Raw genomic sequence first — 12,443 nt, forward strand, 5'->3', positions numbered from 1 at the left:
TCTCTGAGCATCTTTTTAAAGTGCCAGCATATGTCGTATTAAATTCTGTGCCAAGTCTGGAACTCTGTTGTACTAAATATTTCCAGAGCAGTAACACATACAAGCAACGATGGCAAGTATCTTGCGTTTGTTCTTCTGCATGTGAAAGATGACTTCTGCCACATGGTCAGTCATGCACCCAAAACACACACACACACCCCTCCCTTTAAATAAACTGCTCGCTTTCTATCAGGTGTTCAACATTAAATGGAACCTGCTTAGAAAAAGCCCTTTCGAGAGTTTAACTGCAATACAAACCTAAAGACACCACAGTTCTTGCGAGCTGAAATTGTTTCCAACTGCTTTATAGAAAAATAAAGACGAAAATCCTTCTTAAGCTGCAAACCGAATAGAGTTGTGAATTGCCCAGAGACAATTATTTTGTTCAGAGCTAGAGAACTGCACAGACTAGTAGCGTTTTTGTACATGGGGGTATCCTGAAATCCAGTGGGTCCAATTACACCAGCACTGTCACAGATACACCATGGCTTTAATGTATCTGCAGTACTCGCTGAGCATGCAATAAAAGAAAAGATTGAACAACATAACCGAGTGCTATGGTATCTCATTTAACTGTCAATAGAGTAATGGATGATTTCTCCAAGTGAGGAAGCACAGGAGAAAAGACTGTTGTGCTGTCAGGAATACATGACAATTCTCATTGATCTGCATCTCCCCTAACCTGTCTGTGCATCAGTGCTCTCCAGACAGATATCACACAAATCTATCACATTGCACGCTTTGATCACGCTGAGCATGTTATTGACCTGTTCGGAAAGACGAGCTGTGTCGGAGTTTCTGCGTATCAGAACCACTTGTCTGGGATTAACAAGCATTGTGTAATTGACGGGGGCTCCCATGTGACTTATTAGGACTGCTCCCAGGAAAACGCAGGGCTCCCTGTAGGTGGCAAATGAGAACGTGTTGTTTTGCTTTCGCAAGAATTGTCCCCAGATTAAAAACTAATCAATGCACAATGCGCTAGTCTTGCTGAAGGTAAAGGGACTCATTTGAACATTTATTTTGGTTGAATTCAAATGAGAATGTTTCAATCATCACATTCCACAATACTATGAAGTCATGTCATTTTATGTGGAATATAAAACATTTACATTTTCAGCCAATGCTAGATTTATAAAAAAAATTAAATATACTCACTAGGCTTTCTTTCTAAAAGGATTTTCAGAATCAATGACTTTATTTAATTCAGAATACCTTCGAGGATCCCCAATAAGTGTATTCAATAAACTAAATCCTGCTGTGTTGTTTGAAATGTAACATTAATTCTTTTGTTTGGGGTGCCTGGTGACTCTCGTGGCTCTGATCAGTCTGATACAGGGAAGCTCCTCTTTTAGTGCAGTGTGAACCATTTCTGGTTTCCTGAACGAAAGACTGGCTTTTCTATGCATCACTCGACACCAGGCTCTTAATATCTGCACCTTCTAATCTTCATTTCAGTACAGATACATAGATGGACACGCAGTGTCTGCATCTTGTACAAACATTTCAGGCTCATCAGTACGTCTCTGACAAGAGCAAGATCTGAAATGGATGAAAATTGCTATATGATCACAGTCTTAATTCCATCTGTGCCAGATAGAATTTACTGCTTCCAGACACTAAAGTGCAATTTTTAGGTAAACTAGGACTAGATTTACTTCCAGGGAGCAAAACGATAACCATTCATTTAACGTCAGCTTAACCGAGATGCCGAATGGCAGCCTGTCCCCCAGCTGGAAGAAGACTCTGTCAATTAGTTTTTAGTATAACTCATAAAAGAGCTGCAACAGAAGCAGCAGGGGCATGGTCTGGTCCTTCCTGACAGGTTGGTTAGACCAGTCTGAAAACCAATACACACCCCATATTACACAGTAGTAGTAGGGTACTGCCCTTGTTAACGGTGTTATTTAACAGACGTTCAAGTGGAGGTCAATCTCTAATCTCACACTTCTGCTTGCCTTCATATAAATACTTATTGGCTGCTTCATCTCTGACAGAGTGTTTTCTAGCCCTCCCCCCATCCCCAACCCCAGCTACACCCTTGCAGCTGCCTCCCTGGTTCATTCCTCGTAAGTGAGGGGACTGTGTCAGCCATACACATTGAACACCAGAGTCTTTTCACATACAAATGGGATTCAGTTAAGGATAAAAAAGTAAATCAACAACAGAAGGGACCCACATGTCCTGTCCTATATGAGTGTTTTATTTTCATCCACATTTGATGAGGAATTTAAACTCCTGCTCAGGAGAGAGTTACTGCATTACACATCTTGCTTGTTGTATCCTCCAAATATGCCATAATACTTTACAGTTGGAAACAACATGATGCAGTGTTCTAAAAGCAATACACAGGTTACACTCCACAAGTTTCTTCACAGAAATTTCAGTGCTATAAGCATGCTGGGCTAGTGTGCAGATAACTGCTTTTGAATGGTTGTAAAACACACTTGTCACTAATCTGGACAGGACCACAGGGAGAGAGATCCTACTGCAAGGGGATTCTAACAAAGCAAGGCTACTCAGTCCCAGGTTTTTCATTGTTTTTTCCTCATTGACTTTTTCTGCACAAGCCAGACCACTGGCTTCATTTGTGAATGATTACTGGGCCAGGAAAGGTTATTATCCACTGCTTAATCTCGCATTAAATTCCAAAGTGTACGTGGAACTAATTAGCACATGCAGCCAAGCACAGCAGAGGCACAGAGAAACCTTAAGAACCTTCTCATTTTGCATGATGAGAGAATCCCTTTCGCAGTGTGAGCAGCTTCTTGGAAAACGAAAGCACAGAAAACCAAGCCCCAGCGATGATCGGGCTGGTGAATGCCTTGCGACAGAAGCAGGCATTCACACCTTGCTTACAGAAATCAAAACAATCAGTCTAGTTCCAACTGGAGTGGCTGCAAAAGTATAATTAGCATTTTTTTTTCTGCAGCTTCTTTCGTCAACAGCGTACATCTGAAAATCCTCTAGGGAAACCTATCAGGGAGTACCAGAAGACTGTGCAGTTTGACGTATTTCAAGTATATATATTTGCAGAAGGAGGGCAGCATGGTGGTGCAGTGGTTAGCATTGCTTCCTTGCAGTGCTGGGGCCCTGGGTTCAATACCAGACCCAGGGTGCTGTCTGTGTGGAGTATGTATGTTCTCTCCATGTGTGTGTGGGCTTCCTTCAGGCTTTCTTCCTCCCACAGTCCAAACACTATCAAAAGTTGCTGGTAGGTTCATTGCTGACTGGGAAGATTGGCCCTGGTGTGAGTGTGTGTGTGGTTGTGTCTGTCTGCCCTTGTGATGGACTGGCTGCCCCTACTTTACACCCAGTGCTTTCTGGGATAGACTCCAGCTCGCCTGTGACCCTGAATTGGATAAAGCAGTTAAAAAAATGGATGGATATTTGGAAGGGAACTACCTGACGCTTTGAGTCTCATGTATGTTCCCTTCTGGGATTGTGTGGCTTCAACGTCCCTGAGGGAAGATTTTTTCTGCTAGGAACGTTTAGATTGTCACAGCAAGCCTTCATCACAAGAGCAAGTGAAAAGCAGTGACGCCAATTCTAGGGGGAATTTGCACCCAAGAATTAGGTATATTAGAAACAGTTATTGAGTGACTGGACATGGTAAGATTTGTCTCGACCCGCTTGACTGAGGCTGAGGGTGACCTTCTGGCCAGAGGACGAGGACGAGGGGCTGAGACCCCCTGCAGGGTGAGGCGTGACCAAGGGGCAACTGCAGAGGGGAAGATGGGGGTGGAGGAGGGAGGCAGGAGAGAGCGCAAAGGAGAAAGGTTTCTGTGTGATAGTCATAGCTTTGGGAAATAGTGTCACGTGTGGTACAGTACAATGCACGGAGTGTCTGGCGTGGGGCGGCGGAGCCCCGGATTAAGGGAGACGCGTTGCCATGGAAACCACACCTGACGTGAATAAGTGAATGAACGGCAGGTGTAGAAGCGGTTTAAAGGGGGTAAAAGATGCAGCAGGAGTTTGGTCTTGCTGTGGCTGTACTGGTGAGTGGACGAATGCTCAGGCTCTGCTGGGAGAGAACCGGGCTGAAGCATGACAGTAGAGGGTGTGAGACGCTACTCGACAGGGCGATGTTAGAAAAGCGTGCATTATGTACAGTATGAGTGAGCAAAGTCTTGATTAGCCGCTGTAGTAACCCTGCGAGGGGGTGGAGAAGAACGACAATCCCGGAGGGGACTGTGAGAGGGAAAAGAGTGAAAACGTCAGTTTACGAGGAGACTGACAGAAGAAACGGAGCTTTATGAGATTGTCGAAAGATTTAAAGGGGCAGCATCCTGCTAGGGTGTGAGAGCAGGGCTGTCGTGTCCGCTGTATGTGTGAGTTGTGAGTTGGTGTGTGTGGACTAGAGTGGGTTGTGTGGTAGAGGGACCCTCCCCCTGGCAATACATTGGTATCGGGGAAGTGGGTGGGGTCTATCTAGCTGCACCCTCTGGGAGATGGTGCAGTGGTGGCTGGGCACAGTGAGGTGCACTGGCAGCTGAGTTCACAACCTAAGGGTGTGACAGTGAGGTGCCAGAGATGATGTGAGTGTGTGTTAGAGAGGGACAGTGTGTTGGGTCTCGGCACGGTGTGTAGTGCCGAAGAGACTCGGTGATGTAGGTAGTGTGTGTTTGTGTAACCCAACCTGGTGGTGTTGGGAAGAGGATGTCGGGGCTGGAGGTGGACCTGGGAGTCCGAGGCAGTGGTTGTGGGTGAAACAGTAGCCTAATGGAGTAGGAGTAGGAGGCTCTGTGATGGTGTCTGAGAGCAGGAGCTGACTAGCAGTGAGGACAACAGGATGAACTTGGTGAATTTGAGACTCTGAAGTTAAAGGTCCCGGAAGTAATGGAATGTGGAGTCATGTATCCCGTTACCCCGATGAGGGGGTCAGTGTGATCACCACTCTTGGAGGAGAGTGCTTGTAAGATAAAAGGAACCCAAAAGAGCTTATAAAGGGGTATGACCGGGGAGAATGAGAGCCTGACCATACCCAATGCGGTGTCAACTACCCCCATGGCACCACACAGGGATGATCATTTGTTTTGATGGCTGTGGTAAAAGGGAATTTGGTTGTCATCCTTCCACTTAAGCTTTCATTGGAAACTCCATATGTAAAATCTCTGCAATTAATCTCGTATAACAAATAACAAAGCAGGAATTAAGTTGCACAAGTAGCATGCTGTATTTTTGAAAAAGCATTTACGTACTGTATGTTGTACGTGGGAAAAATACACATGGGAAAGATCCTAGTGCGGATACCTTGCGCAGATGTAACCTGGATATAGATTTTTTTTTTTTTACTACCCTTATGTGCCACAATGTTACATGTACAGATGGAACTGCATGTATAAAACCAGAATCTGATATCAAATCCTGAGCTCTAGTATTTGTGGCTGCTGGCTTGGACCAAAGTAAGCAGTTTGCTATTTTTCAAACTCACCTGCTGGGCTGCAGTGGGGGTGTTGTAAGCTAGGGATTGATCTGGGAAAGACCACAATAGCTGTGGCTTGTTAATGCCCAGAATGAGCCTCTTGGCAGTGCTGAAATGACACATTGAAGCAGACCACTCCTAGCCTCAGCTCTCACAGGCACACCCAGTTCATATGGGCTCCCAGGAGTCACTTCTTGTGGGACTAGAAGTGGTTTAAAGTGTGTTGGAGTTCTGGGGTGAAATACAGTAGACATGTAGGTTAAAATTGAATTAATACTATTTATCATCAGTTTTTCGGAAGAGGCGTTAAACAGAGGTCCTGACTCTCAATGGTCATTAAAGATCCCCGGGCATTTCTCGATTAAGAGTAGGGAGTTATCCCGGTTTCCGGGCCAAGTTTCCCCCCCTTGGTCTTTACTGTGGCCCCCAGGTTGTCCCCATGTATGATTGGCTTGCTCTTGCCCTGTGATGGATGTACCAGGGTGTACCCTGCCTTGTGCTCATTGCTTGCTGGGCTCCAGCTTCCTGTAAGGTATAAAGCGGTTTAGTAAGCGACAGGAATGCTTATCATGAAGATACGATTTGAGTTATTTTCACTAGTTGCTGGGGGTTTTTTAGGCTGAATTTTATAATTAATAATTGTTTACACTTATATAGCGCTTTTCTAGACACTCCACTCAAAGCGCTTTACAGGTAATGGGGATCCCCTCCACCACCACCAGTGTGCAGCCCCACCTGGATGATGCAACGGCAGCTATAGTGCGCCAGAACGCTCCCCACACACCAGCTATTAGTTTGGAGGAGAGCAGAGTAATGAAGCCAGTTCACAGATGGGGGTTATTAGGAGGCCATGATTGGTAAGGGCCAATGGTAAATTTGGCCAGGACGCCGGGGTTACACCCCTACTCTTTTTGAGAAACGCCCTGGGATTTCTAATGACCACAGAGAGTCACTTGGTTTTACGTCCCATCCGAAGGACGGCGCCTGTTTGAAGTATAGTGTCCCCATCACTATACTGGGGCATTAGAACCCACATGGACCGCAGGGTGAGCGCCCCCTGCTGGCCCCACTAACACCTCTTGAGATTTTGAACTGACATTCGAGGTCAAATGTGCAAATGCAATGGCGTGCTTGAGCAATTAGTATTAAAGCAAAATTAATTAAATTTAAAAATGATTTGGCATCATTAGAAATTCTGCATCATTACACTATTATACCACATTGACCCATGTTTTCTCCCAGGTTTTATTGTTTTAACTGTAGTGCTTTCAGAAGCACACATTGTAAGACAGCAATCTATGCCAAGGCAAAAAGCTTTTTCGTTCAGAAGGAGTTATTAAAATGAAGGACTGATTTAAAATCGCCCCGTTAAACTCTGGTCAAACATGGATTAAGGGATCTAAGTACCTCCCAAGTAACAGGTACGTAGAGTGCAAGGTCACTGCCAAACCTGTCTTAACTTCTTTTCTGAACAAAGCCCTTCCTCATCTCCCAAATGTTTTCCCATGCGGCTACATTCTCATTGAAAACCTGGGCACAGGCGACGGTATGGACTTTGGATGGAAGAAAGATAATTGGTCCAGCGAAAGGAATTATTAAATGAGGTTTTTGCGTCTGAGGAGATTGTTAAACTGATTAGGAATAAAAGGGCATGACATTTGCAATCAAGAGGCTTTAAGCAGCGTGCAGATTGTTCCCTCTTATGCTGGTCCCTGTTGTTTTCAGGAGAAGAGTACTGTACTCACTCTTCCAGTATTCCATTAAGGTCAAGCCTTCTATAAAACGGAGAAAACGGCAGAAATTGTAGTTCTCAAAATCGAGTGCGTGCTCTTCAGGAAAACGCCCCCCTCCTGTCCGTCCCTGATGTGTCCTTTGAGCTGTTTGAGTTGCTGGCCTTGTTGAGTTCTCCCAGTCTTGGAGAAGTGAAAGCAGACTTATGATTTTTTTTTTAAAAAAACTTTTCTTGTCATCTTTGTCAAACACAGTTGATTCATGTGATCAAATAGCAAGGTCTGCGTGCCTTTAAGAATGATCAGTTTTTGCAGTAGTTTAGTAGTTTTGGCGATTTTCCAATTTTTCCAGGAGAAAACCTCTATTTCTGCATCCCCACTGGTCAGAGTCGGCCTTCAAAAATGACTTAGGATTGGTGTGTCTTTCTGCACTGTGGGGAAGGAAAAAAACTAGCCCATCCTCTTTGCCCTCCAATTAGCTTCTGTTCAATGACTTTCACTGGTTTAATTTGCCACAGATTCAGACGTGCAGTAAAAATCGGGCGTTTTCAGGGATGTTACTGACCTCATACTCTTCTGATTGCTGATCCAGTCAGCAAGGGTCTTTGAAATTAGAGCCTCTTCATCTCAACAGCACTTTAAGCTTATGGAATCCCTGCAACAGTCCAGAGAGGAAGGGTAATCTTCATTAGTGACAATTTGTATGCAAAGCGCTTTCAGGCCGACACACTCCAAACATCTTGTGTTTTTCTTTTTTTTTTTTGGCAGATCATTAATCAGCTGTCCTAAAACAAAAGTTTTACAAGAGTCGTTTAAAAAAAAGAAACCTCAAGAGCTCTTGAGCTGCAGATACTGCTGCAGCAAAGGCAATCATCTGCAAGGGCCTTAATACAACACTCTGTTCTGATTTTGTCAACGTATAGTTAATAATCGGATTAGAGAAAAATAGGGGGGACTATGAGAATTTATTTAAACATATCTGGCAACTTCTGACGGCACTCATCATGCTGAATACAGTATAGATTGTGTCTGAGCCATTGTGAAAACCAACTGAATACAGCTCTGTGCACCATAGCTCTCAGTGACCAATCATGGAAACTTACAAGAGTAGGGTTTGACGTTTGATCTCCAGATTGAAATTCCAAGTAAGAAGTCAGCCTTTCCAACATTCAGCTGCTGGCATTTTAGCTTTCTTTTTAGGGATGTGATGAAAGCCATCAGCCTCCAACAAGCCAGACTCTCCAGCAAAGAAAAATGCCTACAATAGGACATTTTTCACTTAAAACACATTTTGAGATGACATTTATTCGCTGTCCTGGATGTGTAATTTTCCTTTCATTTCAGCACATCACAAGCCATTAAATTAAATTTTAAAAGGCTTATTAAGCGTCGAAATTATTGATGACTCACTTGCCTCTGGCTGCTGGCAACAGTGTGCTGCTGCTCTAGTCCAGCTCTGTTTCCTAAGCCTGTTTCTTTATAGACAAATTCACGAGAACAATCGAGGGAAATTTGCATTGCTTATCCTGCTCACTGTAGCTGGACAGGGCATCTGGCTGCCCATGCATGGAAAAGCACTATTCCCATCTCTTCTGCTAGGTACCACACAAGGGGACAACAGCTTCCCATTTTCTTCAATCCAATGACATCTAACAGGTGAGATTCAGGTCCTTCTCTTAGATGATGCTCTAGCCAACTCAGGTGGGCAGCCGGGTTCAAGAGGGTTAAACATTGAACAACACTTGCTGGTTGCTGGAAGTCTCGTGGCTTCAGATTATATCAGCTGCAACACTGAGACATTTAGAGAAAATTATTCCTCAATGCAGGATAGCCTTTTCTTTTCTTTAGTACTCCTGAATGCATGAAGGCATTAAGGACATCTAGTCTGCTGCAGAGTTTTTTTGTCTCTGTTGTACTGTCTGCGCTGTTGAGCAGTTTTAAATAAGAAACTTTGCCTACCAATTGTATCTTCCAAGACTTATGAATGTCATGCGGCTCTCCACGAGTCAAGGGGCTATCTCTTCCTTTCTATCCCCTGAGGGCAGCGCCTGCTCGTGAGGCAGCGCCTCTCAAAGCAAGTCATGGGAGTCTTCCTCTTCCTTCCCTACCCCTGAGGGCCCAGCTCCCAGTCGTGAGGCAGCGCCTCTCATGCGGCTCTCCGCGAGTCGAGGGGCTATCTCCTCCTTTCTATCCCCTGAGGGCAGCGCCTGGGCATGAGGCAGCGCTTTTCAAAGCGAGCCAGGGGAGTCTTCCTCTTCCTTCCCTACCCCTGAGGGCCCAGCTCCCAGTCGTGAGGCAGCACCTCTCATGCGGCTCTCCGTGAGTCAGGGGTGTTCATGTCTTCCCACCCCAGAGGCTGCTGAGTCACCAACCCAAACGGACCACTGGGGTTCCCCGCGCGGTTCGGGGTGCTACTTTCCTCTCCTTTACTAACCCCTGCTTCTCCCCTTGAAACTGCAGTGATACATAAAGACCTTGTTATTTGAAGAATAATGGCTTGGTTGAAAAGATGTTAGTGTTTTTCAACTGAAGAATGAAAGAAAAGCAACATGTTGCATTACAGCATCCCAATAAAGATGAAGAGAAGGTTGAATTCCCAGAAACTCCGCACCGCGTCTCCTGCCATTGGGCTCCAGTCGAGCTGCAGGTTTCTTAAGCTGAAATCCAGATCTCTTTATTAAATCACCTACTAGGAATGTGCATCTCTGCCTAACCCTGAAGCTCCAAATCCCTTCAGACTGGAACCACAAAAGCGCTGCTCGGGACCCGGCTGTCAGAGGTGATCAGAGCAGACACCCTAGAACAAAGGGGAAATGGAGCAAGACACACTGCTTTTTTTCATTCTTCATTTGAGCCCAACAGCAGAAAATCCTTTCATGATAAAAGGAGCCACATGAAATGAAGATGAATCCAACAGGCAGGACTAATATCCATTTAAGAAAAGAGCACCGCCTGAAAAGAATGAATTTATTATTGGAATTTGGAGTTGCAACATGAAATCGTGTCCCCCGCCCCCCCCCCCCACCCACACCTCTACCATTCTCAGCATCATCCAGTAGATTCTGGTAAATTAGATTATTTTGTTTCCCAATCTCCCTGTGCCCCCTGGCTGGATATTAATCACCAGGAATGAGGAGGAGAGGAGGGTGCAGAGAGCGTCTCAGAGTATCACTTTACCTCCCCTCTCACGTTCACGACAGTGATGCATCAGAAAGGATACAGGAATATCCTCACATCAGACCCCTGATGACGATCTCCCAGGCACAGGAGCCAAATGGCTTAATCTGCTGTTCTTAACACTGAGCGTGTGCTTCATTAACCAGTTGTTATCTGTCTGCACACTGAACCAGTTTACTCCACCTGTCTATCTTGCAAGAAAGCCCTTTCAGGATTAAGGTGTACTCGCAGAGCATTAAGTCCCCATGAATAACGGGAAGGGATAGTTAATTAGCTCCTGCCATTGCACAACGCTCTGATGTTGTGGAACAGCCTTTCTCTGGACAGAGGTAGCTACTCCACAGCCACAAGCCTTAATAAGGATGAAACGGCTGGCCATAGCTGCTGACTTCAGAAAAATGCACCCAGTGGAATTGGATGGAAGTCTGTTTGGACAGCTCCATCTCCCAGCTTTGTGAAGCCGCAAGAGATAATTATATGTCCGCCTCTATATCTTTAACATACTAAATATAAAGGTCAGGATGCATGGCTGAAGAATATAAAAATAAAACCTAGCTCCTCTTCTAGTGGACAGACACAGACGCTAAATGTTCCCGCCCGCCATCTGTGAAGTCAGGAACAGCCTAATCCGAACCTTCAGCCAGGTTCACAGATCAGGCTGTGACGTGAGCTGTCGGCTGAGTTTCTCATATCGCAAGCATGTTCGGGCACAAAGCACACTGCCTGTTTCAAAGCCCCGCACGGTTTCAGTAGCTCTGTTTCCGCAGCAACAGGAGATGTCGGGGGAAAACATGGCTCAGGGTGACAGCCAGAACCGGAATCGCAGCTCCCCTTGCAATAGTGAGAGCTGTAGCGATAATAGGATGAGAAAAGAAAAGGTGATGAGAAAAATAGAATGAGATGAGAAGCAAAAGAGAATTGCGAGAAAAGTGCAATCCAATCTGTTGATTTCTCTATTTTAATGGGAAAACAAATGCAGTAAGAGATGTGTCATCTTCTGAGCAGGCGTGATGGTCTTCCACACCTGGACAGGTGGCCCTGGGGAAGAAGGAAGTGTCCCCTGGTCACGGATTACCTGATCTGGTCTACAGCCCTTTGATGAGAGACCGGAGCTGTAATGGCCTGATCCTCCCTGGAGGGGGGGGGGGGATAGCTGCAGGGTGGGCGCCCCGCTTCACACCCACACAGACGGTCAGCTCTGCGCAACTGGTTTGCAGTCTCTCCCACCTGGGGAGCTCCTTGATCACCTTACTCTTGACACAGAGCAGCCAGCTGGAAACTACAGCCAAGGCATGGCCAATCCCCGTCACTAAAAAAGCTTTTAGCATGGTCAACCTCACTTTCTGAAGGCGCTTTCAAGCATGCACAACAATAAAGCAGTCCTTTGCACCAGAGGAAGACCTGCAAAGACACCACATTGTTGCAGCCAGTTTTCGTACAAAGAGTCGCATAACTCAGCCGATCGTTGACAAGCATCCCTTGAACTGGCTTTGCGTGGCCCAAGTAGAGTCGTGTTTCTGTTGCTCGACAGGAAGCGTTTTGAATGTTTTCCTTGAAGTCCTGGATTGCAGCTGTTGTATTTAGGAAGAAAGATGCAGCCCAGACTGCAGAGGAGCAGGGAAACAGGCTGTACAGACTGAAACCAGATCGCTGCAGTTATACTTGTAATGGCCTTGACCAGCTTAAGCAGTGGACCCAGTATCTCAGGGAAACAGCGAGAGCAGATCTTCGTGTGGGTACAGAGCGCTGGTGAGCACATGTGTGCTCTCCTCTCCCGGCTGAATGGATACAGCTGTACCAGGCGGAGCAAGGGCTATGCAAGACTTCCAGATGCTTTACGGTTTATTTTTTTTAAGAGCATTAGTTGAAGTGCAAAATGAATGATCCCTGGTGATCGAGCCGTTAGCCCTGTTCCATTCTGCAGGTTTTGTGCCAGACCGGCAGGTGGGATCGCTAGCGCTATAAACACAGCTGTCAGCATTTTCACTAGTGTGAAAAGGCGTGAAATTCCAAGCTTAATACCCCATCGCCAGAGAGATTCATTCATATAAAAAAGCAGAAACATTGGTGTA

This window comes from Atractosteus spatula, chromosome 18 (genome assembly GCF_055471065.1).
Source record: "Atractosteus spatula isolate fAtrSpa1 chromosome 18, fAtrSpa1.hap1, whole genome shotgun sequence".
NCBI lineage: Eukaryota > Metazoa > Chordata > Actinopteri > Semionotiformes > Lepisosteidae > Atractosteus > Atractosteus spatula.